The sequence below is a fragment of the Rhineura floridana genome, chromosome 4 (assembly GCF_030035675.1).
Source record: "Rhineura floridana isolate rRhiFlo1 chromosome 4, rRhiFlo1.hap2, whole genome shotgun sequence".
NCBI classification, from domain to species: Eukaryota; Metazoa; Chordata; class Lepidosauria; order Squamata; family Rhineuridae; genus Rhineura; species Rhineura floridana.
This window is the reverse complement of record NC_084483.1, coordinates 206,516,097-206,538,531: the sequence shown is the minus strand read 5'-3', so window position 1 is coordinate 206,538,531 and position 22,435 is coordinate 206,516,097. Positions and strand designations below refer to the sequence as shown.

At 46.6% G+C, this 22,435-nt stretch overlaps 1 protein-coding gene across 1 annotated transcript in view; it reads left to right on the top strand.

Annotated features, from left to right (window-relative positions):
• Nucleotides 1–15,512: 15,512 nt before the first annotated feature.
• EXTL3 (exostosin like glycosyltransferase 3) overlaps nucleotides 15,513–22,435 on the top strand; it is a 230,152-nt gene continuing 223,229 nt past the window's right edge. Inside the window, exon 1 of the mRNA XM_061625837.1 lies at nucleotides 15,513–15,639. The gene's annotated coding sequence lies outside the window, so the exon portion shown is untranslated. The remainder of the gene's footprint in view (nucleotides 15,640–22,435) is intronic.

The following is a 22,435-nucleotide window of genomic DNA, read 5'->3' as shown; positions in this document are numbered from 1 at the left end:
GATTCATAAATGAAAGAAATAATAAAATGCAGCCTACTATGCCCAAAGTTTAGCTGGTATAGCACAGTGGGGAGGAGAGCCTGGCTGGGAGTCCAGAGTCTGTGAGTTCAGATCCCCACTCGTGTCTCCTGGGTGTCAAGGGCCAGCTAAAGATCCCCCCCACAGTGAGTGGCTCAGGGGTTGCGTGCCCTGCCACCTATGCAGCCGAGGGCAAGCTGCAGAGTCCCAAGGAGCCCAGTTGCCCCCCAGCTGGCAGTTGCAGACAAGGAAGGGGCTGGCTTGTGCAGCTGTGACAAGCTGAGCAGGCCCGAGCCAGCTGGGGAGGACTAGCCTCAGAGGGAGGCAATGGAAAAACCTCTCTGAATAGCGCTTACCGTGAAAACCCTATTCATAGGGTCGCCATAAGTCAGCATCAACTTGAAGGCAGTCCATTTCCATTTTTCCATGCCCAAAAGACTTGTTTGTTATGGTTGTTCATATCTGGCCCACTTGAGCTTATTGATGCCATTTTAAAAGCATGAAACTCCTTCTGAAAGCAGGAAATACCTTCAGCCAATCACTCTGGCATTCATATGCCTGTAGCACCTAATTATTACTCCTGAATAAACCTATCAGTCTTAAGGGGCCACAATCCCTCCACCGCCACTTATCCAGCTTTCCTAACCAGTTAATTGCTGTGCTCTCTGGAGCTCTGACTGCTTCATGGAAAAGGAGGGCTAGCTTGTGTGTTTGCTGCCTATACGCAGCACCACACCATTGGATTTTCAATTAATTGTTGTTTATCTGGCAGAGATACGGTTACTTGCCACTTTTGTCTGATTACACACAAGACTTTCTCATCAGTCCCAGTAAGATCCTGGGGCTGGTGGGAGTTGTAGTCCAAAACATCTGGAGGGCACTGGGTTGGAAAAAGCTGGTGTCATGTTCATAGAATCATAGAATAGTAGAGTTGGAAGGGGCCTATAAGACCATCCAGTCCAACCCCCCGCTCAATGCAGAAATCCAAATCAAAGCATTCCTGACAGATGGCTGTCCAGCTGCCTCTTGAATGCCTCCAGTTAGTGGAGATTATAATGGAGAGAGAGAGAGAGCTGTTTAAGCTCTAATTATGGGGAGGATATGCTATCCAGAAGTGGCCTTTCTGATGCTCTTTAACAACTGATTTTAACTGGCATTTTGCTAGTAACACAAGCTGGTGCGTTGCTCTTTGCAGGTGAATGTGGAGAGGAGTTCATGGCCTTTAATTCCTCCTCTGTTCAGCACAGCCGGTGCTTTGGCGTGCCATCTGAGTGATGGATGGATGGAGAGCCAAGATGCGCAAACGGTATTCCTCACAATCGTAGGAGCCGGGTCCTAAAGAAGAGGGCAGCGGAGCGGCCAAAGCAGGGTTTGTTTTGGGCAGGGAACCACACTTGACAATTGGGTTAATTGCCTGATAAGCAAAACAGACTACAGAAAGTCCCCATAAAAGTGGCTTGTGCCTGGTGCCTGCATCCTGCTGCAGTGCTGTAAATATCTTTAAAGAGGTAGCTTGGGAGGTGGGATTCAGGAGACAGGCAGCGCCAGGCAGAAAGATGTAGAAGCCTCTTAGCCGCAAGGCTTTTTTACACTCCTAGCAAGATGCAATTCCCTTATACCTGCAGAAAAGTGAAATGGAAATGAACTGCCTTCAAGTCGATCCCGAGTTATGGCAACCCTATGAATAGTGTTTTCATGGTAAGCAGTATTCAGAGGGGGTTTCCCATTGCCTCCCTCTGAGGCTAGTCCTTCCCAGCTGGCTAGGGCCTGCTCAGCTTGCCACAGCTGCACAAGACAGCCCCTTTCTTGTCCGCAACTGCCAGCTGGGGGGCAACTGGGCTCCTTGGGACTCTGCAGCTTGCCCACGGCTGCACAGGTGGCAGGGCACGTAACCCCTGAGCCACTCACTGTGGGGTGATCTTTAGCTGGCTCTTGACACCCAGGAGACACGAGCGGGGATTTGAACGCACAGACTCTGGACTCCCAGCCGGGCTCTCCTCTCCACTGTGCTATACCAGCTCTTGCAGGAAACTCGACAGGCAGCTCCCCATAAAACATAACCCAAGACAGTTGCCTGAGCACAGGGAAAGGGCTATTACTCAGTGGCAGAGCATCTGCCTTGCATGCAGAAGGTCCCCATTTCAATCCCCAGTACCTCCAGTTAGGGCTGGGAGAGACTCCTGACTGAGAACCTGGAGAACTGCTGCCTGTAAATGCAGACAATCCTGAGTTAGATGGAGCAAAGGTCTGACTTGGTCGAAAGCAGCTTCCTGTGTTCTCCTGACCGCAGATGGCAGAGAAAGAGTCTGGAACATCTTTCTGCTAGGGCACCTCCTTTCTCACTGGTATTTCTAGCGTGCCTTGAAAGCTTCTCAGAGGTTCCTAGCAGACATGTTTCCCTGAAAAACAACTTGCGTCCCGCTTCCAGTCTCCCCTCACAGACTAGAGTTGCAGAGAAGTCTCCACTGCTTTTTAAGATGCGTTCTCATGTTACGTGGGGCAATGGCGTGGCCTGCAGGCTGCATGAATAGGCTGTGCGTGGCAGAATATGTCTCCATCACGTGGAGGTTCTGAGGCTGGAGGTGTTCAAGCGCTACCTTTGAACAAATTATGGAATAATATTTTTTACAAGGTGCGCCTGGCGCCAACACTGTTATCTTTCCGGCACCAGGTCAAGACGTTCCTCTTCTCCCAGGCATTTTAGCATGTGTTTTTAAAGTGCTTTTTAAAAATGTGTTTTTAATTTTATATATTTGTTTTTAATGTTTTTAATTGTTGTAAACCACCCAGAGAGCTTCGGCTATGGGACGGTATACAAATGCAATAAATAAATAAATAAGACCGTATGTGATGCAGTGCGATGCTATGGTTTATTTAGATACCCTCCCTTGGCCCCTAAAGCACTGAACAACCTATTAATACAAAAGAAAGCTACAATAAACGTGCAATAAATGGAATAAATCAATCGAAACAATATAAAATGGCACAATGAGCAAATGCCAACCAATCACGTTGGTGAGTCGCTTTCACACTTTCTCTGCAGAAACTCTCCAGCAGCCCACCTCTCGCTTGGAAACCAGGTTGACCCAGTGAATAAAATAGTATAACATTGATTGCATTAGTCCATAGACCCTAGTAGAGGCTGGCCCATTAGGGCAACGGAGGCACTTGCCCCTCAATCTCAGTCTGCCCTCAGTCATCCTCCACCTGCCAGCCTTCTTACATACTACCAGCCTAAGGGACGGGCAACACTGGCTATCAGCTTCCCCCTTCTCCTCCTCAAGTCTCCTCTTGCCCTTGTAGAACTCACCGGGGAGGAGGATAGAGACAAAACTAGCATTAGTCTGCTCCACCTGTCTTTGGCTCTAGCGCCACCTGCTGTTGGCCTCCTTGCCTTCTGCCCTGCCAGTCCCAGTGGGCATCAGCTGCTGCTGGGCTAAGCACACGATTTGCATATGTGCAGGTCTCTTTCAGTCAAATGTGGCTTGAGGAGGCCGGCATAACCTCCTGACTGGTTACGCTGCACTATCTGCCCCACACACACTTCACCACAATGACATCACCATCCACCACCCAAGGTGGCCACCTCACCTCACAGCAAGGCCACCTCAGTCGGCAGAAAAGAAATCTACATACTATTACATCTGCTTTAGCTTTCAGTCTGGATGGACTGATCCAATTAGCTAACCAAAGATTCTCCTTGTGGGCAGCAGGCGATTCTTCTCCTTCATGCCATGTCTGAGCTTTGCTGGCTCTGATGATCCTTTTCTCTTTTTTTCCCCCTGGCACTGAGATCTGTTCATTAATCTACATAAGGACTTCTTGTCTCACATTAGAGGATTATCCTGACAGACAGCCCGGGTGACGCATCTCTGGGGTCTCCTGCAGCACTCCTCCCTGGAGAGGCACACAAAGACCTCTCTCTTTAAACCTTTGTGTTTTTTAAAAAAGGAAGCAACTGATCTTCCTAAAATAACAGGTAGAAGCATTTTATCCAAAAGATGCTGGGATGCTGCTGGTGGTGGGAGGACAGGACTGGTTTTACATGCCCTTTTTTTTTTTTTGCAAGGATCAAGGTTCTACCCTGAATCCTTACCAGGATGCCGGCTGTCATCTTTGATTAAAAAGATCCAAGTAATGTTGGTTTCTCTCCTGGGAGATTCTGCTTCTGTCCCCCTGCCTCCCTATGTTTTCACGGGGGAAACTTAAATACACCAAACACTTTTCAGCATTGCTGCACCACCAGATGACTCAACTGTCCTTATTTAGCAACAGTCCTGATTTTTCTGGACCCTCTCCTTGTCCCCTGACCCTATTTTGCCTTTGGGAGATATAGGAACATAGGAAGCTGCTTTATACTGAGTCAGAACACCTAGCTCAGTATTGTCTGCACTGATTGGCAGTGGCTGTCCATGGTTTTCACATTGATCCAGGGCATACTACAGAACAGTAAGAACATGAAACGTGAAAGAAGGCATTGAATCCAGCAAGCTCGAAACCCCAAAAGAGGCAGACTCCTCCACAGAATCGTTGTGGGTGGTGATACCATGCCACAGGAGGGACTTAATACTGGGAACGATCTATCGTCTCCCTGATCAAAATGCTCAGGGAGACCTTGAGATGAGATATGAAATTGAGGAAGCATCCAAACTAGGAAATGTGGTAGTAATGGGTGACTTCAACTACCCGGACATAGACTGGCCGCATATGTGTTCCAGTCATGACAAAGAAGCAAAGTTTCTAGATATTCTAAATGACTATTCCCTAGACCAGTTGGTCATGGAACCGACCAGAGGGATGGCAACCCTGGACTTAATCCTCAGTGGGGACCGGGACCTGGTGCGAGATGTAAGTGTTGTTGAACCGATTGGGAGCAGTGACCACAGTGCTATTAAATTAAACATACATGTAACTGGCCAATTGCCAAGAAAATCCAACACGGTCACATTTGACTTCAAAAGAGGAAACTTCACAAAAAGGAGGGGATTGGTAAAAAGAAAGCTGAAAAACAAAGTCCAGAGGGTCACATCACTCGAAAATGCTTGGAAGTTGTTTAAAAACACTCTATTAGAAGCTCAACTGGAGTGCATACCGCAGATCAGAAAAGGTACCGCCAGGGCCAAGAAGATGCCAGCATGGTTAACGAGCAAAGTCAAGGAAGCTCTTAGAGGCAAAAAGTCTTCCTTCAAAAAATGGAAGTCTTGTCCAAATGAAGAAAATAAACAAGAACACAAACTCTGGCAAAAGAAATGCAAGAAGACAATAAGGGATGCTAAAAAAGAATTTGAGGAGCACATTGCTAAGAACATAAAAACCAACAACAAAAAATTCTATAAATACATTCAAAGCAGGAGACCATCTAGGGAGACAATTGGACCCTTGGATGAGAAGGGAGTCAAAGGTGTACTAAAGAACGATAAGGAGATTGCAGAGAAGCTAAATGAATTCTTTGCATCTGTCTTCACAGTGGAAGATATAGGGCAGATCCCTGAACCTGAACTAACATTTGCAGGAAGGGATTCTGAGGAACTGAGACAAATAGTGGTAACGAGAGAGGAAGTTCTAAGTTTAATGGACAATATAAAAACTGACAAATCACCGGGCCCGGATGGCATCCACCCGAGAGTTCTCAAAGAACTCAAATGTGAAATTGCTGATCTGCTAACTAAAATATGTAACTTGTCCCTTGGGTCCTCTTCCGTGCCTGAGGACTGGAAAGTGGCAAATGTAACGCCAATCTTCAAAAAGGGATCCAGAGGGGATCCCAGAAATTACAGGCCAGTTAGCTTAACTTCTGTCCCTGGAAAACTGGTAGAAAGTATGATTAAAGCTAGATTAACTAAGCACATAGAAGAACAAGCCTTGCTGAAGCAGAGCCAGCATGGCTTCTGCAAGGGAAAGTCCTGTCTCAGTAACCTATTAGAATTCTTTGAGAGTGTCAACAAGCATATAGATAGAGGTGATCCAGTGGACATAGTGTACTTAGACTTTCAAAAAGCGTTTGACAAGGTACCTCACCAAAGGCTTCTGAGGAAGCTTAGCAGTCATGGAATAAGAGGAGAGGTCCTCTTGTGGATAAGAAATTGGTTAAGAAGCAGAAAGCAGAGAGTAGGAATAAACGGACAGTTCTCCCAATGGAGGGCTGTAGAACGTGGAGTCCCTCAAGGATCGGTATTGGGACCTGTACTTTTCAACTTGTTCATTAATGACCTAGAATTAGGAGTGAGCAGTGAAGTGGCCAAGTTTGCTGACGACACTAAATTGTTCAGGGTTGTTAAAACAAAAAGGGATTGCGAAGAGCTCCAAAAAGACCTCTCCAAACTGAGTGAATGGGCAGAAAAATGGCAAATGCAATTCAATATAAACAAGTGTAAAATTATGCATATTGGAGCAAAAAATCTTAATTTCACATATACGCTCATGGGGTCTGAACTGGCGGTGACCGACCAGGAGAGAGACCTCGGGGTTGTAGTGGACAGCACGATGAAAATGTCGACCCAGTGTGCGGCAGCTGTGAAAAAGGCAAATTCCTTGCTAGCGATAATTAGGAAAGGTATTGAAAATAAAACAGCCGATATCATCATGCCGTTGTATAAATCTATGGTGCGGCCGCATTTGGAATACTGTGTACAGTTCTGGTCGCCTCATCTCAAAAAGGATATTCTAGAGTTGGAAAAGGTTCAGAAGAGGGCAACCAGAATGATCAAGGGGATGGAGCGACTCCCTTACGAGGAAAGGTTGCAGCATTTGGGGCTTTTTAGTTTAGAGAAAAGGCGGGTCAGAGGAGACATGATAGAAGTGTATAAAATTATGCATGGCATTGAGAAAGTGGATAGAGAAAAGTTCTTCTCCCTCTCTCATAATACTAGAACTCGTGGACATTCAAAGAAGCTGAATGTTGGAAGATTCAGGACAGACAAAAGGAAGGACTTCTTTACTCAGCGCATAGTTAAACTATGGAATTTGCTCCCACAAGATGCAGTAATGGCCACCAGCTTGGACGGCTTTAAAAGAAGATTAGACAAATTCATGGAGGACAGGGCTATCAATGGCTACTAGCCATGATGGCTGTGCTGTGCCACCCTAGTCAGAGGCAGCATGCTTCTGAAAACCAGTTGCCGGAAGCCTCAGGAGGGGAGAGTGTTCTTGCACTCGGGTCCTGCTTGCGGGTTTCCCCCAGGCACCTGGTTGGCCACTGTGAGAACAGGATGCTGGACTAGATAGGCCACTGGCCTGATCCAGCAGGCTCTTCTTATGTTCTTATGTTCTTAACATAAGAAGAGCCTGGATGCTGGATCAGACCAAAGGCCTATCTAGAGACCAGCATTTTGTTTCCACACCGGCCAACTGGAAGCCCATCTGAAACCTGCAAACAGGACATGAGCCCAAAACAGCATATAGCAGACCGAGAAGACCCCCCCCCCAGCAGTGTGCAATGACTGGAAGGAGAACATAGTTAGGGTTCGAGGAAGAGATGTGCTAGCAATGTGCTCAAAGGAGAGGGCCTTCTCAGTGGTATCCCCCCCAGTTGTGGAACAAACATTCTCTCCTAGCTCCTCTTTTTGGTGCCAGGCTGAGACACCCTCCTGTCCTTAATTAGCTTCATATAAATGTTTTTCTTTGCCTCTGTTTTCCCCCCAATAATTTTGTGAACTTTTGTTATAGACAAGAAAATATATATCATTCACAGTCTCCACAAGTGAATACTGAATGATATAATGAAAATTATAGAACAACCAGAAAACTAATCCCATCCTCCACCCCTTGCTGCAGATTACTGAACACAATAATTATATGGTAGGAACCAAAAACACCAAAAGTAGATAAGAGACATAATCAAGAGCTGACCAATAATCAGTACTGCCTCTGTTTTATCATCGCTGGACCATTTTTAGCTCTTTTGAGACAGTTTTAGCTTTTGGTATGACTAAGTAACATGACTGTGATTGCAGTTAGATTTTAGTCTCTGCGCAGGTTATGGATTTTACTGGAGTATTTTATGTATTTTTTAACTTTTAAAACTTACCCAAACTTTTGGTTAAGTGGATTATTTCCCTCCTCCTGTATTGTGGAGATTGCTGTTCTGTGCTGCTGTTTTCTTAATTTTGTTATTGGTTGGTTTTTTCTGTCTTTAATTTAAATTGTACTTGTTATAACTATGAACTGTTTTAATTATGAACCTGTTTTTGTAAACCACCCTGAGACCATCTGGTGAAGGGCAGGCTATTTGTACAAACAATAAACAAACAGATAATATTTTCACAAAAAATATGGAGCAACACAAAAGCAAAAAGGAAAAAATATGCAATCAACCAGCGGGGAGCAAGTTCCTAAGTCTGGGGGCTGTGACCATTCATTGGCGATCACTCGTGGCCAAGTACGATTGTCTTCCAAGATAAGATCTTTAACCGTGGGTCCGTAAGTGACTGTGGAGGCCAAGAAGACCCTGCCCTGGGTACTCGCCCGCTGATGGTGGTGAGATGCAGCGGGGACTCTTTCCGGTATTTCAGTGGGCAGGCAGAATCGTAGGTGGTCCTTTCAATACATAGCAAGAACACAGGAAAGTGCTTTATGCTAAGTCAGACTTTTGGTCCATGTAGCTCAGTATTGTCTACACTGACTGGCAGTCGCTCTGCAGGGTTTTAGGCAGGGGACATTCCCAGCCCATCCTGAAGGTAACAGGGATTTAACCAAGGATTTTCTGCATGCAAAGCAGATTCTCTGCCAATGAGCTACAACCTTTCCCAATACACGTGGCCCAAAGTTGTTTAGGGCTTTAAAGGCGATGACCTGCCCTTTGAACTGGGCTGGAAACAAACCAGGATCCAAAGCAGAACAGTACTGGAGTGACATGGGGCAGTCTCAGACTCACTCCTTTATTTGCACAAAATGTGGTGGTTTCTAGTACAATTATCTGGACACATTTCAAAACGCTAAGAGTCTGATATCAATACCTTGGCACAGTCATTAACCAAAATGGAAACAATAGTCAAGAAATCAGAAGAAGGCTAGAACTGGGGAGGGCAGCTCTGAGAGAACTAGAAAAGGTCCTCAAATGCAAAAATTTATCACTGAACACCAAAGTCAGGATCGTTCAGACCATGGTATTCCCGATCTCTAGGTATGGATGTGAAAGTTGGACAGTGAAAAAAGCAGATAAGAGAAAAATAAACTCATTTGAAATGTTGTGTTGGAGGGGAGCTTTGCAGATACCATGGATTGCAAAAAAGACAAATAATTGGGTGCTAGAACAAATTAAACCAGAACTATCACTAGAAGCTAAAATGATGAAATGGAGATTATCGTACTTTGGACACATCATGAGAAGACCTGATTCACTAGAAAAGACAATAATGCTGGGGAAAACAGAAGGGAGTAGGAAAAGAGGAAGGCCAAACAAGAGATGGATTGATTCCACAAAGGAAGCCAGAGACCTGAACTTACAAGATCTGAACAGGGTGGTTCACGACAGATGCTGTTGGAGGTCGCTGATTCATGGGATCACCATAAGTCGTGGTCGACTTGAAGGCACATAACAACAACAAGTCTGATAAGAACAGCGATGAAACATTATACTGGAAAGTGGGGAAGAACAGACACTAGCTCCTAATGTCGTATAATCTCCCTGTGACAAATGCTCAATAAACCGGCAACTTTGTATACCCACCATGCAAGTTTTGTGCAAACCTGTTAGCACGGGTTTATTAACAGCCAGTCTGGAAGCTCCAGTGCTCTAAACATGAGGCTTCCATCAGCATTCTGACCAAAGCATTCTGCAGTGCCCCAGCTGCAGTTTCCAAGAGCTGTTCAAAGGTATCCCCCCGACAGTCTTGCAATAGGTATGGCTATGTTGCAAAGGCCTTCTTGTGCCTCCACTGATGGGAGGCAGTTTGCTACTGAACACCACTTGTTGGGAATCACCAGAAGTTGTCCTCAGGTCTGGCTTGCCGGCTTGCCATAGGAACGTCAGGTTAGCCACTGTGAGAACAGGATGCATGCTTGTCAACAGGATGCATGCTTCAGCCTGATCCATCAGGACTGTTCTTATGTAATGCTCTGACCTTGATGTGGCCCAGGTGTTGGTGACCATAGCCAGGATCTCTGCCCGTATGCAGGTCCATCTGTCCACTGCTCTCTCTACAAAGAAAGATACTGAGTGGAAGATCTTCCTGGGGCAAAAGGTACTTTCAGCTTTCAAAAGCGGGTGAGGGTATGGGTATGGCAAGGACCAATTCCCCCCTCCCCTTCCTTCTGGCTTCTTCCTCACTGTAAGAGTTTCCTCCTTCCTGGGAAGGAAGACAGAGCCCAGCATCTGTGAGCCAAAACCCTGAGATTTGGCTGCCCTACAAGTTGGAGGAGAGGCACTGACGGCTTTCTTGGCTTTGCAAAGTGCAAATTGGATTGCAAGTTAACGTTAGGCAAATTAGCAAGATATAATCAAAGACTCACAAAATACATCCTTGGAGCAGTGAATTGTATGAATCACAGTCCTGAGCACATTTGGCACAGCAGTTCTCAGCTGGCTCAGAGCCATGGAAAAGGTGCTCCAAATCAGTAGAAAAGCTTCGAATAGTGGCCTGGCTGGCCCGACAACTTGAGATCCAGCAAAGTGACCATAGCCCTGCTAGTCATCACTGTGTGACCTGTTAGGTGTTTTAAGAACATGCAAACATAAGAGCCCTATAGCTGGATCAGGCAGTGGCCATCTAGTTCAGAATCCTGTTTTCACAGAGACCAGCCAGATGCCTCTGGTAATCCTACAAAAAAGGATGAGTACAACAGCACTCTTCCACTTGTGATTCCCAGGAACTAGTGTGCCATCACAGTGAGTAGCCATTGATATCCTCCATGAATTGGACTAATCCTCTTTTAAAGCCATCCAAGTTGGCAGCAGATTCCATAGTTTAGCTGTGCGCTATGTGACAAAATACTTTGTTTTTCCTGTACAGAATCTTCCAACATTCAGCTCTACTGGGTGTCTGCGAGTTTTGCACTTAGGCAGTAGTGCAGTGGCAAATTCAGAAGGGGAGGGTCCCTTCATGATAGTCACAGCCACACACACACTTTTTTTGCAGCTATGTCGAGAATGAGATCCTTGTTAATCCCTTCTCCCACAACAGCAGATGTCCCTAAGAGCCAATAAGCATGAAAGGGGGAGTCTTAACTACTGAGAAGAGTCTTCTCAGTGGCTGACTCACCTCCTTTCACTCTGATTGGCTCCAATCAGAAGGAAAGGACAAGAAAGGCATGTTGGAAAACTGTTCTCTCATGCTGTTTGGCTCGTAGGAAGCTGGAGACATAGGGACCCTGCTGGGACACTGCTCCCAAAAAAGTAGGGGGTCTAAGACCCCTGGAGACCCCAGATGACTATATCCCTGCACTTAGGGAAAGGTCCAACTCTACTATTAGGCAAAGTGGGGTGAAGGCCTCAAGTAGCAGTTGCTGTTGGACAGTGGTAGCAGCCCCCTGGATGTCCCTCTGAAGCCCTGGGGCCATTCCTTCTGTTGGAGGACAGAGCTGTGCAGGATCTAGACCCCCTAAACTAGCCTGCTCACTCTGGGTGTAGAGGAAGAGGCTATCCTGTCACCAGTGTCCAAACAAGATTCAACTTTGGCTTCTGCGTGTGGAATAGAGAGGGGGGTGCCATCTTGTCTGTTGCCTGCACAGCACCTTGGACAGCTTCTTGAAAGTTGGGACTCAAACCCAGAGTGGATTCCACAGCCTCACTGGCATGGAGCCATCAGCCACCACTGGCCTCAGGCAGCAACATATCTTGAACTGGTCCTGTGTAGGGCGAAGACAGGGACTGCCCCCCCATAGCTCAGTGGTAGGGCCTATGCTTTGCATGCAGAAAGTCCCAGGTTCTGTTTTATTTTGTTATTCTAGTTCTGCTACCCCACTTGTCCTCCAAAGAGCTTAAGGTGGTGTACATGGTTCTCTTCCAGGCTGGTGCTAGAGGGTGGCCAAGTCGGGCCCTGGCTGAGAGTGCCTGGGGCCCAAGGGGCCCCTGAAGGACCCCTTCTTAGGGTGGATGGGTAGCATTCCCTTCCGCGATCCACAGCAGTGTTGGCTTCCGACACTGCCATGGATTGCAGAGAGGGAGCTCCCAGGCACCCCTCTACTACAGTGCAGGTCTGCAACACCTGCCTGCATGCCCCACCTACCCTTTCCCTTGAAGTAAATGCTGGCTGCACTGCAGGCGCATGCCTGCCATCAACCTAGATGGCGACAGGGGCGGCAGCCCCTTAGGGAACCCTTGACCACCACCTTGGTTGATGGCAGGCAGGCAGACAGACATGCACAGAGCAGCCAGCATTCACTTAAAGGGAAAGGTAGGTGGGGCATGCAGGTGGGTGCCCAAGGGCCCCGGCATGCTTGGCCCCGGCTCTGTTCTTTTCCCCATTTCATCCTCACCACACCCCTGTGAGGTAGGTTAGTCTGAGAGATTGTGACTGGCCCAAGATCACCCAGTGATCTTCTTGGCTGAGTGGGGATTTGAACCCTGGTCTCCCAGGTCCTAGCACAGCACTCTAACTGCTTCACCACACACGCTGGTGTACATTATCCCAGTATATATTTAATGATAGGGAACACACACACACATATACACATGCACATACGGTCTTTTTGGCACCAGGTGAAGACCTTTTTATTTTTCCACTATTTTTCCACCTAAATGTTTCCAGTGCTTTTATATATTTTGGGGGGGGGATTAACCAATTTTCTCCCCTTGCTGGTTTTTATTTAGGCTGGTTTTATACTGATTTTTTTTTATGTTCCTGTGCTGTATTTCAGGTGGGTTTTATTGATATTGAATTAGTATTTTTTTAAAGTTTTCTTTTCGCTGTTACTGTATTTTATTTTTGTATTTTATTGGTTATAGGGGTGTGTGTGTGTGTGTGTTTTATAAAGGGATCTCTGCATCAGCGAGGGGATCTACCTCTGCCTAAGATTCTGGGGAGCTGCTGCTGGTCAGATCTGCCCCTATGGGGCCATGTGGGTTAATGGTCTGGAGCCAATTAAAACTTCTGGTCAGGAGAAGGATCACCTTCTCCCACTCATACCGGCCTGAGCAATACGATCTTCTTCTAAGGCCTGTCTCCCAAGTCCTACCCACACATTACAATGAACACAGGTGCAAGCTGTCTCCACATATGTATACGTCGTGTCTGTGTAAAAGTGTGTTCACTTGTTGATTTCTACAGCTGAGCTGTTGTGTACACGGACAGTGCACTATATGTGAATAACTATATGCAAGTACAGATCAACAATTTGTGTCCACAGGTACCTAGATTGTGCACTCATTGAATGTAATGTGTGAACACCTCTCTGCATTGGGGAAGTGGCAGGTTCAAAAGTGTTGGGTCCCTTCATGATAGCCTCCCTTGCTCTCCCTGTCGTCTCATAAGTCCACACTCCACTACAGCAGGAGTCCCTGGGAGCCAATCAGCATGAAAGGGGAGGCTGTGTGTTAGCTACTGAGAAGAGTCTTCTCAGCGTCTGGCTCACCTCTTTTCACTCTGATTGGCTCCAATTAGCATGAAAAGGCAAGGACTCTTCTCAGTGGCTAACACACTATCTTTTAATGCTGATTGGCTCATACATATGGGGAAAGGCCATAGGGTGGAGCCTCTGCTTTGCATGCAGAAGGTCCCAGGTTCAGTCCCTGGCATCTCCAGGTAGGGCTGGCAGAGGGTCCCTGCCTGAAACCCTGCAGAGCTGCTGCCAGTCAGGGCACTGCAGACAATATTGAGCTAGGTGGACCAATGGCCTGACTTATATAAGGCAGCTTTCTATGTTCCTAGGACCTGGCTGGGACCCTGCTCCCATAAAAGTAAGGGGTCTACGACTCCCTGTGACAACTCCACCCCTGCCTTGTCTTTAAAGGTAAAGTTGATCCATTTATATCTACCCTTCACCTGAAGGTCCCAGGACAGCAATATACACAGGCATCACAGTAATGACCAGGGACAGGGCCTTTTCTGTGGTGTCATCATTTAACTGGGAAAGACTTGGCCTGAGCCCCTGGGAAAACTGCTGCCAGTCAGTGTAGACAGGTCTTCCCCGAACTGGTGCCCCTCCAGGAGCTTTGGACTACAACTCCCATCAGCCCCAGCATCATCATACATCTGTGCTGGCTGAGGGCTGATGGGCATTGTAGTCCAAAATACCTGCAAGGCACCAAGGCTAGAGGAGACCGTACTGGGCCAGAATGGACCAGTGGGCCGAGTCAGTATTAAAGCAGTCAACAAATTTATATATTTATTTTCCCCTCCCAGGAAAACTAGCTCCAGTTTTCTGCTTGTCACACAAACAAGAAGGAGCCTTGCTTTGGAGTCAGGGTTTGGAACACTGGCAACTTTGAGTAGACCCATTGAAATGAAAGAACCTAAGTGAGGTTCTGTTTAGCCACCAGTTGCTCCACGCCTGGGGGATCATCTCCACTTCCAAGCTGAATGATGTCCACCAGGACTTCTCCCTGCTGGCTTTGGTGCCTGCCCTTGTGCTCTTGTACTTGCTTACTGCAAAATACTCAGAACCTTCCCAGTTACTCTCCGCTGGAGCAAATGGACGTTAACCATAACTGATGTCCAAGGGGTAGACTGAAGCTATCTGGAGCTTCCTGGAATCACCTCTCCTCTTAGAGGAAGTTGTCAGTTCTCTGTGTGTCATCTTTCAGGTAAAAGATGGTCATGTCTTTTAACTTAAATGGGTCTATGCTGAGACGGGATAGCATTGGATATCACCCGTCATTTTGCACACCAAGTATTCCCATCAGTCTTTAAATGATCCATCCATCCATCCATCCATCCATCCATCCATCCATCCATCCATCCATCCATCCATCCATCCATCCATCCATCCATTAATGTAGTGGCAAATTCAGAAGTGAATTCAGAAGTGTAGTGGCCAATTCAGAAGACTGTCCCTTCAGGACAGTCACACCCACGTCCCCTCCCATCCTTTCTTTTTGTTGAATTGAGAATGAAACCCTTGTTAATGCCTTGTTCTGCAACAACAGCCATCCCTAGGAGCCAATCAGCAAGAAAGGAGGGAGTGTTAGCAACTGAGAAGAGTCTTCTCAATGGCTGGCTTGCCTCATTTCATGCTGATTGGTTCCAATCAGTAAGAACGGACAAGGAAGCACGCTAGAAGACTCTTCCCAGTGGCTAACACACTCCCCTTTCATGCTGATTGGCTCACAGGATGCTGGAGGCATAGGAACCCTGCTGGGACGCGGCTCCGAAAAAAGTAAAGGGTTTAAGACACACACTCCCAAGTCCCTGGAGGCCTACATCTATCTATCTATCTATCTATCTATCTATCTATCTATCTATCTATCTATCTCGACTTGTTTTTTTCTGGCGTCAGCTCGTTCCCTGCCTCCTGAAATCCACCAGGGGGCGCGCCAGCCCGCTTCCCTCCCCGCCTTAAAAGGTCCGCTTCCCACCGTGCCTTGAGCTCCGGTCTCTCTGCCTGCTCCCGGGGATTGCCAACGACGCTGCAAGGCAGCGGCGCCTCGCCTCGCCTCAGCCTGTCTTGCTGGGCAGCCTCTCCTCCCCTTTCCTGGCGCTCTCCGTAAACTTACTCCCCTCCTTTGACGCTCCCGGGAGCTGTAAGGTAAGGACTGGCGTGAGATTTGCCTTTTGCTCACCATCAGATCCCCCGCCGCTCCGGGCTTGTTTTGGAGGACGATCGGGGCCGGTTTTGACCAGGTTCGGGGCTGGAAGGACCACTGAGCATCTTCCTCTCCCCCTGCGGAGTTGCTGCTCGTTCCGGAGAGGAGATTTGGGCAGAGGATGCTTTTGCTTTACTTGTGGGCATTTTTCTTCTGCCAGACGCTGAATTTCTGTGCAACTGCAGGATGTGACCGTCCTTTTCTCTCTCTGCCCCCCCCTTCACTTGTGCCTGGAGTGTGTGTGTGTGGGGGGGGGGGTTCAGGGTGCCTAGCAATGCACGCAAAGGCGTTGTTGAGAAGGCAGTTGAGGGGTGGCAGCTCTCTTTTTCCAGGGTCCTCCTGAAGTCGCTCGCAAGAAGGGAAAGCCGGCGCTGCTTTGAGCATATGCGCTGCCCATGCGCTTTCCTTAATGGGGACGGGCACACATGCACAGGCAGACTGCACTTGGTGTTCCTCGCTGACTCAGATTTGATTCCAGACACCTCTTGCAAAGAGGTTTTCCAGCGAGCAAGGCTGGAGAGCCCTGTTTAAGGAAGGGACGGAGTGTCAAAGGACATCTTTCTGTGAGGCAAGAACAATTCTTCCACGTCACTTTGAGCATGGACCTGAAAAGGGACCACGCGTGCCCTTGCTGCGTGGACCCAGCCTAATGCGCTAACTGAGGGTGCCTAATCCGGAGACACAGATGCACTTTTCTTCTCCTGTAGATGTGTAAAAAAACCCCAAAATCAGGAAGCAAAATAAAAATGCAGGTTGTCTGTTGTGGATGATGTGTCATGGATTTGAATGGCCCGTAAAGTTGTTTCTAAGGGCAAAATGAATTGTGGCTGTAATTGTGGCTTACTCAGAAGTAGTCTGATAAGAAGCTGCTGTCTCAGACTGTTACTTTGCGTAGCCCCAGGCTTTCATTTCAGAGTGACAGCCGTGCCTCTTAAGCACCTCTCTTCCCCTGCTTCTCCACCAGCCTTGCTCTCTGAAAAATCTCTTTGCAAGAGGTGTCAGGAATCAAATCTGAGGTTTCTGAAGCGCAATAGTGTAGTGGCAAATTCAGAAGTGCAGGATCCCTTCCTGATAGTCACAGCTACACCTCCCCCCTTTTTTTTCTTTTGCTGCTGGGTTAGGAAGGAGATCCTTGCTAATGCCTTCTCCCACAACAACAGACGTCCCTAGGAGCCAATCAGCATGGAAGGGGAGAGTGTTGGCTACTGAAAAGAGTCTTCTCAGTGGCTGACTCACCTCCTTTCTCTCTAACTGGCTCCCATCAGCAGGAAAAGACAAGGAAGCATATTAGAAGACTCTCTTCTCAGTGGCCAGCAGACTCTCATTTCATGCTGATTGGCTTGTAGGTTGTTGGAGATATAGGTACCCTGTTGAGACCCTGCTCCCAAAAAGTAGGGGGTCTAAGACCCCCTGAGACCCCTGTCAGCTACAACCCTGCTTAAGCGCAAAGCAGAGTTGCAACCCCTTCCCCGCTGACTGCAGATTTAGGACTGTAGACTTCAGATATTAACTCTCCAAAATGCAACGTATGATATTCTGGCATGGCATTGTTAGCGCACAGGAGAGCAAGACCATGTTTTCTTGTCTTTAAACCATCTTTTCTAATTTCTGGATCCTGGGTTTTGCAATTAGAGATGTGAGGAAAAGTAATTTTGTTTAGAAAATGTGTGAAGGCTGCATCACTTGGATGACTTTGTGCTTGAGAGGGAATTGCCTTGTGTGTCTGTGGATCTGCTGTTCAACAGGGGAGGAAATGTAGGCGTGTCATGTGGATCATCTTCGTTTTCTGCTCCATCTGCGAGGCACCATGGGATTATCCCATTTTTTATCCTTACAACTATTCTGTGATTATCCAGACTATTCTTCCCCTCCTCCCACCTCACTGGAAGGCCTTCAGATGATGTGTGAGCACAGTTCCCATTATCCCTGACTATTGGTCATGCCGGCTGGGGCTGATGGGAGTTGTAGTACGAAACGTCTGGAGCTCACAGCCCTGACCTAGATCCCTTCCAGTGTTACCATCACCATTGCCTTAGTTTTTGGAATGGATAGCTCTGGCACAGAGAGGAATCTTGTGGCCTCATCTGTTAGTAAAGTGGTGTGGGAAAGGCATGTATCATTGCCATTCCCAAGCTGCACAGGCAATGTTGGTGTGGGTCCGTAAGAGACTGTGACTTGTCATACGCTGTCCCCTGAGTTCCAAGGTTGAGCATGGATTTGAATCCACATCTTCCCGATCCAGTTATAGTCTGACTTTCCCCAGTGTTGCCTGTGGTTGCATTCACACATAATCCTAAACCGTAGTTTAGCATTACAAGGACAAGCTTCAGCAAGGCCCAGATCTGTGCACTACCCCTCTGCCCTATCCTCTTCCCAAGTGGGGTTTGGAAGCTTTTGCTTCTTTTCCAACACAGTTTGACATGATGTCCAAACTCTGATAAACCACAGTTAGTTTTAACTATGGTTAGTGGAAATGACATAACTTCAAACCATAGTTTAAGGTGGTTTATTTTCACTAACCATAAAGATTAACTATAACATCTCAACCCTAAAGTGAGGGTTTGTGTTGGGAGGGGGAGAGAGGGGAAGGAGGAGTACGCAAGTTCATCCTTGTAATGCAGCTAAACTGTGGTTTAATGTTATGTGCAAATGAAGTCACTATGTGTTGCTGGGGTTTGGCTTTCTGTTGTTCAGTATGCCATATCCTCCATCACTACCCCCATTGGACGTAGTTAGTTTTGAATAAAGCTTGCAGATAATCTGATAATGCACCTTGGAGGGGTGCATTAGTTGGTGGATTTTTCTGTTTCTCGGCCAATCTTCCAAGCAGTTCAGTAAAGACAAGACAAATGTTTTATTTGTTTAAATATTTATCAGCTGCTCTCCAGCCATGGCTCTTAGAATGGCATAAAAATAACATAAAATGCAGTATGTAAAATAAAACATACACACTTGACAGCAACTTGCTTGCCAAAACAAATGAATTTCTCCCAAGTAAAAAATGGAATGGAGGGAGGAGAAAAAGCAGATTAAAAAACCCTTCCAGGTCTCTCTGGTGAGGGGGGAGTAAAGGAGAGTACCAACATGGGTAAGGGGTAACCTGGAAAATAGACTCCCATCTCTAGGGCAGAGACAATGATAACATATATTGTTTCGCAAAACACTGTTTGACAGTGGCATTTCACCTACAAAAAGCCTGAGAGTTACCTGTACCATGTTTACACTTTGACACATGCGGGCATGTACCCTTTCAACACTGAGTGTATTGCATACCTGCAGGCACATAGGATGCTGAACAATCACAAGTTTGCTTTGTGGAGATGCTGGAGGACCCCTCGTACCCTCCTAGCCGTGGAATAATTTCATAAAATAACTTGAATAAGTAGAACTGGAAGAGTCCGTTGAGATGGAAAATCAGGCCAAAGTTAAAACAAACATACCCTTACCTCATGGTTTCTCACATCGCACCAGGGCTGCCGGTGCCTTGTACAAATGCAAACATTTGTGTTCCCAGAATTATTTGTTTTTGTCTCTTGGATGGGATTGCTCTCAGTCTCTGTGGAATGTGCTCCTCTCCTTCTCTCTGGATGCATACCCGTTCTTCTCTTCACTCCACTTCCCCCCTCCCCCCGATTCTTAACTTCTGATTTCTTTACTCCGCTGGTAGATATTGCTGAAATCATTACTCTTTTGGCATCTCCCATTCTAGCAGTCTTCGCCAACCTGGAGCCCTTCGGGGGTTTTGGACTACAACTCCCATCAGCCCCAGTTGCTCCATGGTAGAGCATCTGCTTTGCATGCAGAAGGTCCCAGGTTCAATCCCAAATGGCTGGGAAAGATTCCCTGCCTAAAATCCTGGAGAGGTGCTGCCAGTCAGTGTAGACAATACTGGGTTAGACAGACCAATGGTCTGATTCAGTATAAGGCAGCTTCCTGTGTAGTCAAAAATATCTGGAGGGCTTCAGGCTGCCGAAGGCTTTCTTGCACACTAGGCTTAAGTATGTGGGCAATGTGGGAGGGGGCCTACATGTTAATAGCCTCACTCCATCAATGCAAGGGCCATTTCCTTTCCCAGTGAATCTCCATCGCTGCCACTGCCCACCCCACGTGACCTCTGCACTCCAGTCCAGCTTTGAATCTAACTGATGGTTTCAATTGATGAGGGGAGAGAGACTCTTGTTTGCCATCAGGGGAGGGCTATTTCCACCTGCCTTGCCCCACCCTCCAGCCCTGGGAGCCTTCAAAAGGGAGCTGCCTTCAGGAGACTTTTTGGCCCTTTGGGTGGAGCTGTGGGGGTTTCGGGGACGGAAGAGATTTTTGTATCAGCTTGGGGGTTTGTGTTTAAATATTTTTGCCTTGGCTTTGTTGTTGAGCTTTATGCTCATTTATGCTTTGATGTATATATATACTTAATGTAGTGATTATACTTTTTATTATGTGTTGTGCTATTGCATTTGGACTATTTGTGTGAACCGCTTTGAGCACATGAGTATTTGTGGGAAATGCAGTATATAAATAAATGTAATAATAATAATGATAATGGTTTGTTCAGACACATACCATGTTTGGAAAGATGCGGGTACTATTTATTACACTTAGAATGTTGCCTTCTACCATTGGTCCGTCTACCTCAGTATTACAGGAATTGAACCCGGGCCCTTCTGCACGCAGACCAGATTCTCTGCCACTGAGCTATGGCCCCTCTGGATTCTATCCTGCCTTTCTCCACGATGGAACCCAAGGCGGCGCAGGTGGGGCTTTCCTAGCCGGGTGTTGGGCAAATGCAGACCTGTTTAACTTCAGCAGGGTGGCTGCACCATGCGCCTTCGGCACATGCCTCTCTGCCTCCCCTTCCTAGAGAGTGGGCTGGCCAGCTGAGTTGTTGACTGAGGACACCCAGAAGGTTGTATGTGTATACTGTATATGGGTCTGGATGTTGCAAACTGCTTTTCTAAAATTAATAGCAGTATACAAATACTGTTATAATTAAATCAGGTTGCTGCAGTCCCGTCCCCCCCCTTCTGAGGTTGACTCCTTCATCCAGTGGGCAGTTCTGCTCTAATTCCCATCTGTCTTTTCAACAATGTGTATATGTGCGTGTATTAAATAATTTTGAGCGGTGACCTTATTTATTTATTTAAATATTTATATTTAACATTTCCAGAGTAATAAATCCAATAAAAACATTCTGTTAGGGAACAGGGGAGCGAAATGCTGAAAACAAACAATAGAAATATAGAGAGAGGAAAGTAGGGTGTGAAATATCTTATCAAGAATATCCAGCTGTGCATTAAAGCTACAGTTCTCAGAAGTCTTCTAGGAGGGGTCCTTTAAGAGGATCTGACCAGAGTGGACTCTGATCAAAATGCTCAGGGAGACCGTGAGATGAGATATGAAATTGAGGAAGCATCCAAACTAGGAAATGTGGTAGTAATGGGTGATTTCAACTACCCGGACATAGACTGGCCGCATATGTGTTCCAGTCATGACAAAGAAGCAACGTTTCTAGATATTCTAAATGACTATTCCCCAGACCAGTTGGTCATGGAACTGACCAGAGGGACGGCAACCCTGGATTTAATCCTCAGTGGGGACCGGGACCTGGTGCGAGATGTAAGTGTTGTTGAACCGATTGGGAGCAGTGACCACAGTGCTATTAAATTAAACATACATGTAACTGGCCAATTGCCAAGAAAATCCAACACGGTCACCTTTGACTTCAAAAGAGGAAACTTCACAAAAAGGAGGGGATTGGTAAAAAGAAAGCTGAAAAACAAAGTCCAGAGGGTCACATCACTCGAAAATGCTTGGAAGTTGTTTAAAAACACTATATTAGAAGCTCAACTGGAGTGCATACCGCAGATCAGAAAAGGTACCGCCAGGGCCAAGAAGATGCCAGCATGGTTAACGAGCAAAGTCAAGGAAGCTCTTAGAGGCAAAAAGTCTTCCTTCAGAAAATGGAAGTCTTGTCCGAATGAAGAAAATAAACAAGAACACAAACTCTGGCAAAAGAAATGCAAGAAGACAATAAGGGATGCTAAAAAAGAATTTGAGGAGCACATTGCTAAGAACATAAAAACCAACAACAAAAAATTCTATAAATACATTCAAAGCAGGAGACCATCTAGGGAGGCGATTGGACCCTTGGATGAGAAGGGAGTCAAAGGTGTACTAAAGAACGATCAGGAGATTGCAGAGAAGCTAAATGAATTCTTTGCATCTGTCTTCACAGTGGAAGATATAGGGCAGATCCCTGAACCTGAACTAACATTTGCAGGAAGGGATTCTGAGGAACTGAGACAAATAGTGGTAACGAGAGAGGAAGTTCTAAGCTTAATGGACAATATAAAAACTGACAAATCACCGGGCCCGGATGGCATCCATCTGAGAGTTCTCAAAGAACTCAAATGTGAAATTGCTGATCTGCTAACTAAAATATGTAACTTGTCCCTCGGGTCCTCCTCCGTGCCTGAGGACTGGAAAGTGGCAAATGTAATGCCAATCTTCAAAAAGGGATCCAGAGGGGATCCTGGAAATTACAGGCCAGTTAGCTTAACTTCTGTCCCTGGAAAACTGGTAGAAAGTATGATTAAAGCTAGATTAACTAAGCACATAGAAGAACAAGCCTTGCTGAAGCAGAGCCAGCATGGTTTCTGCAAGGGAAAGTCCTGTCTCAGTAACCTATTAGAATTCTTTGAGAGTGTCAACAAGCATATAGATAGAGGTGATCCAGTGGAC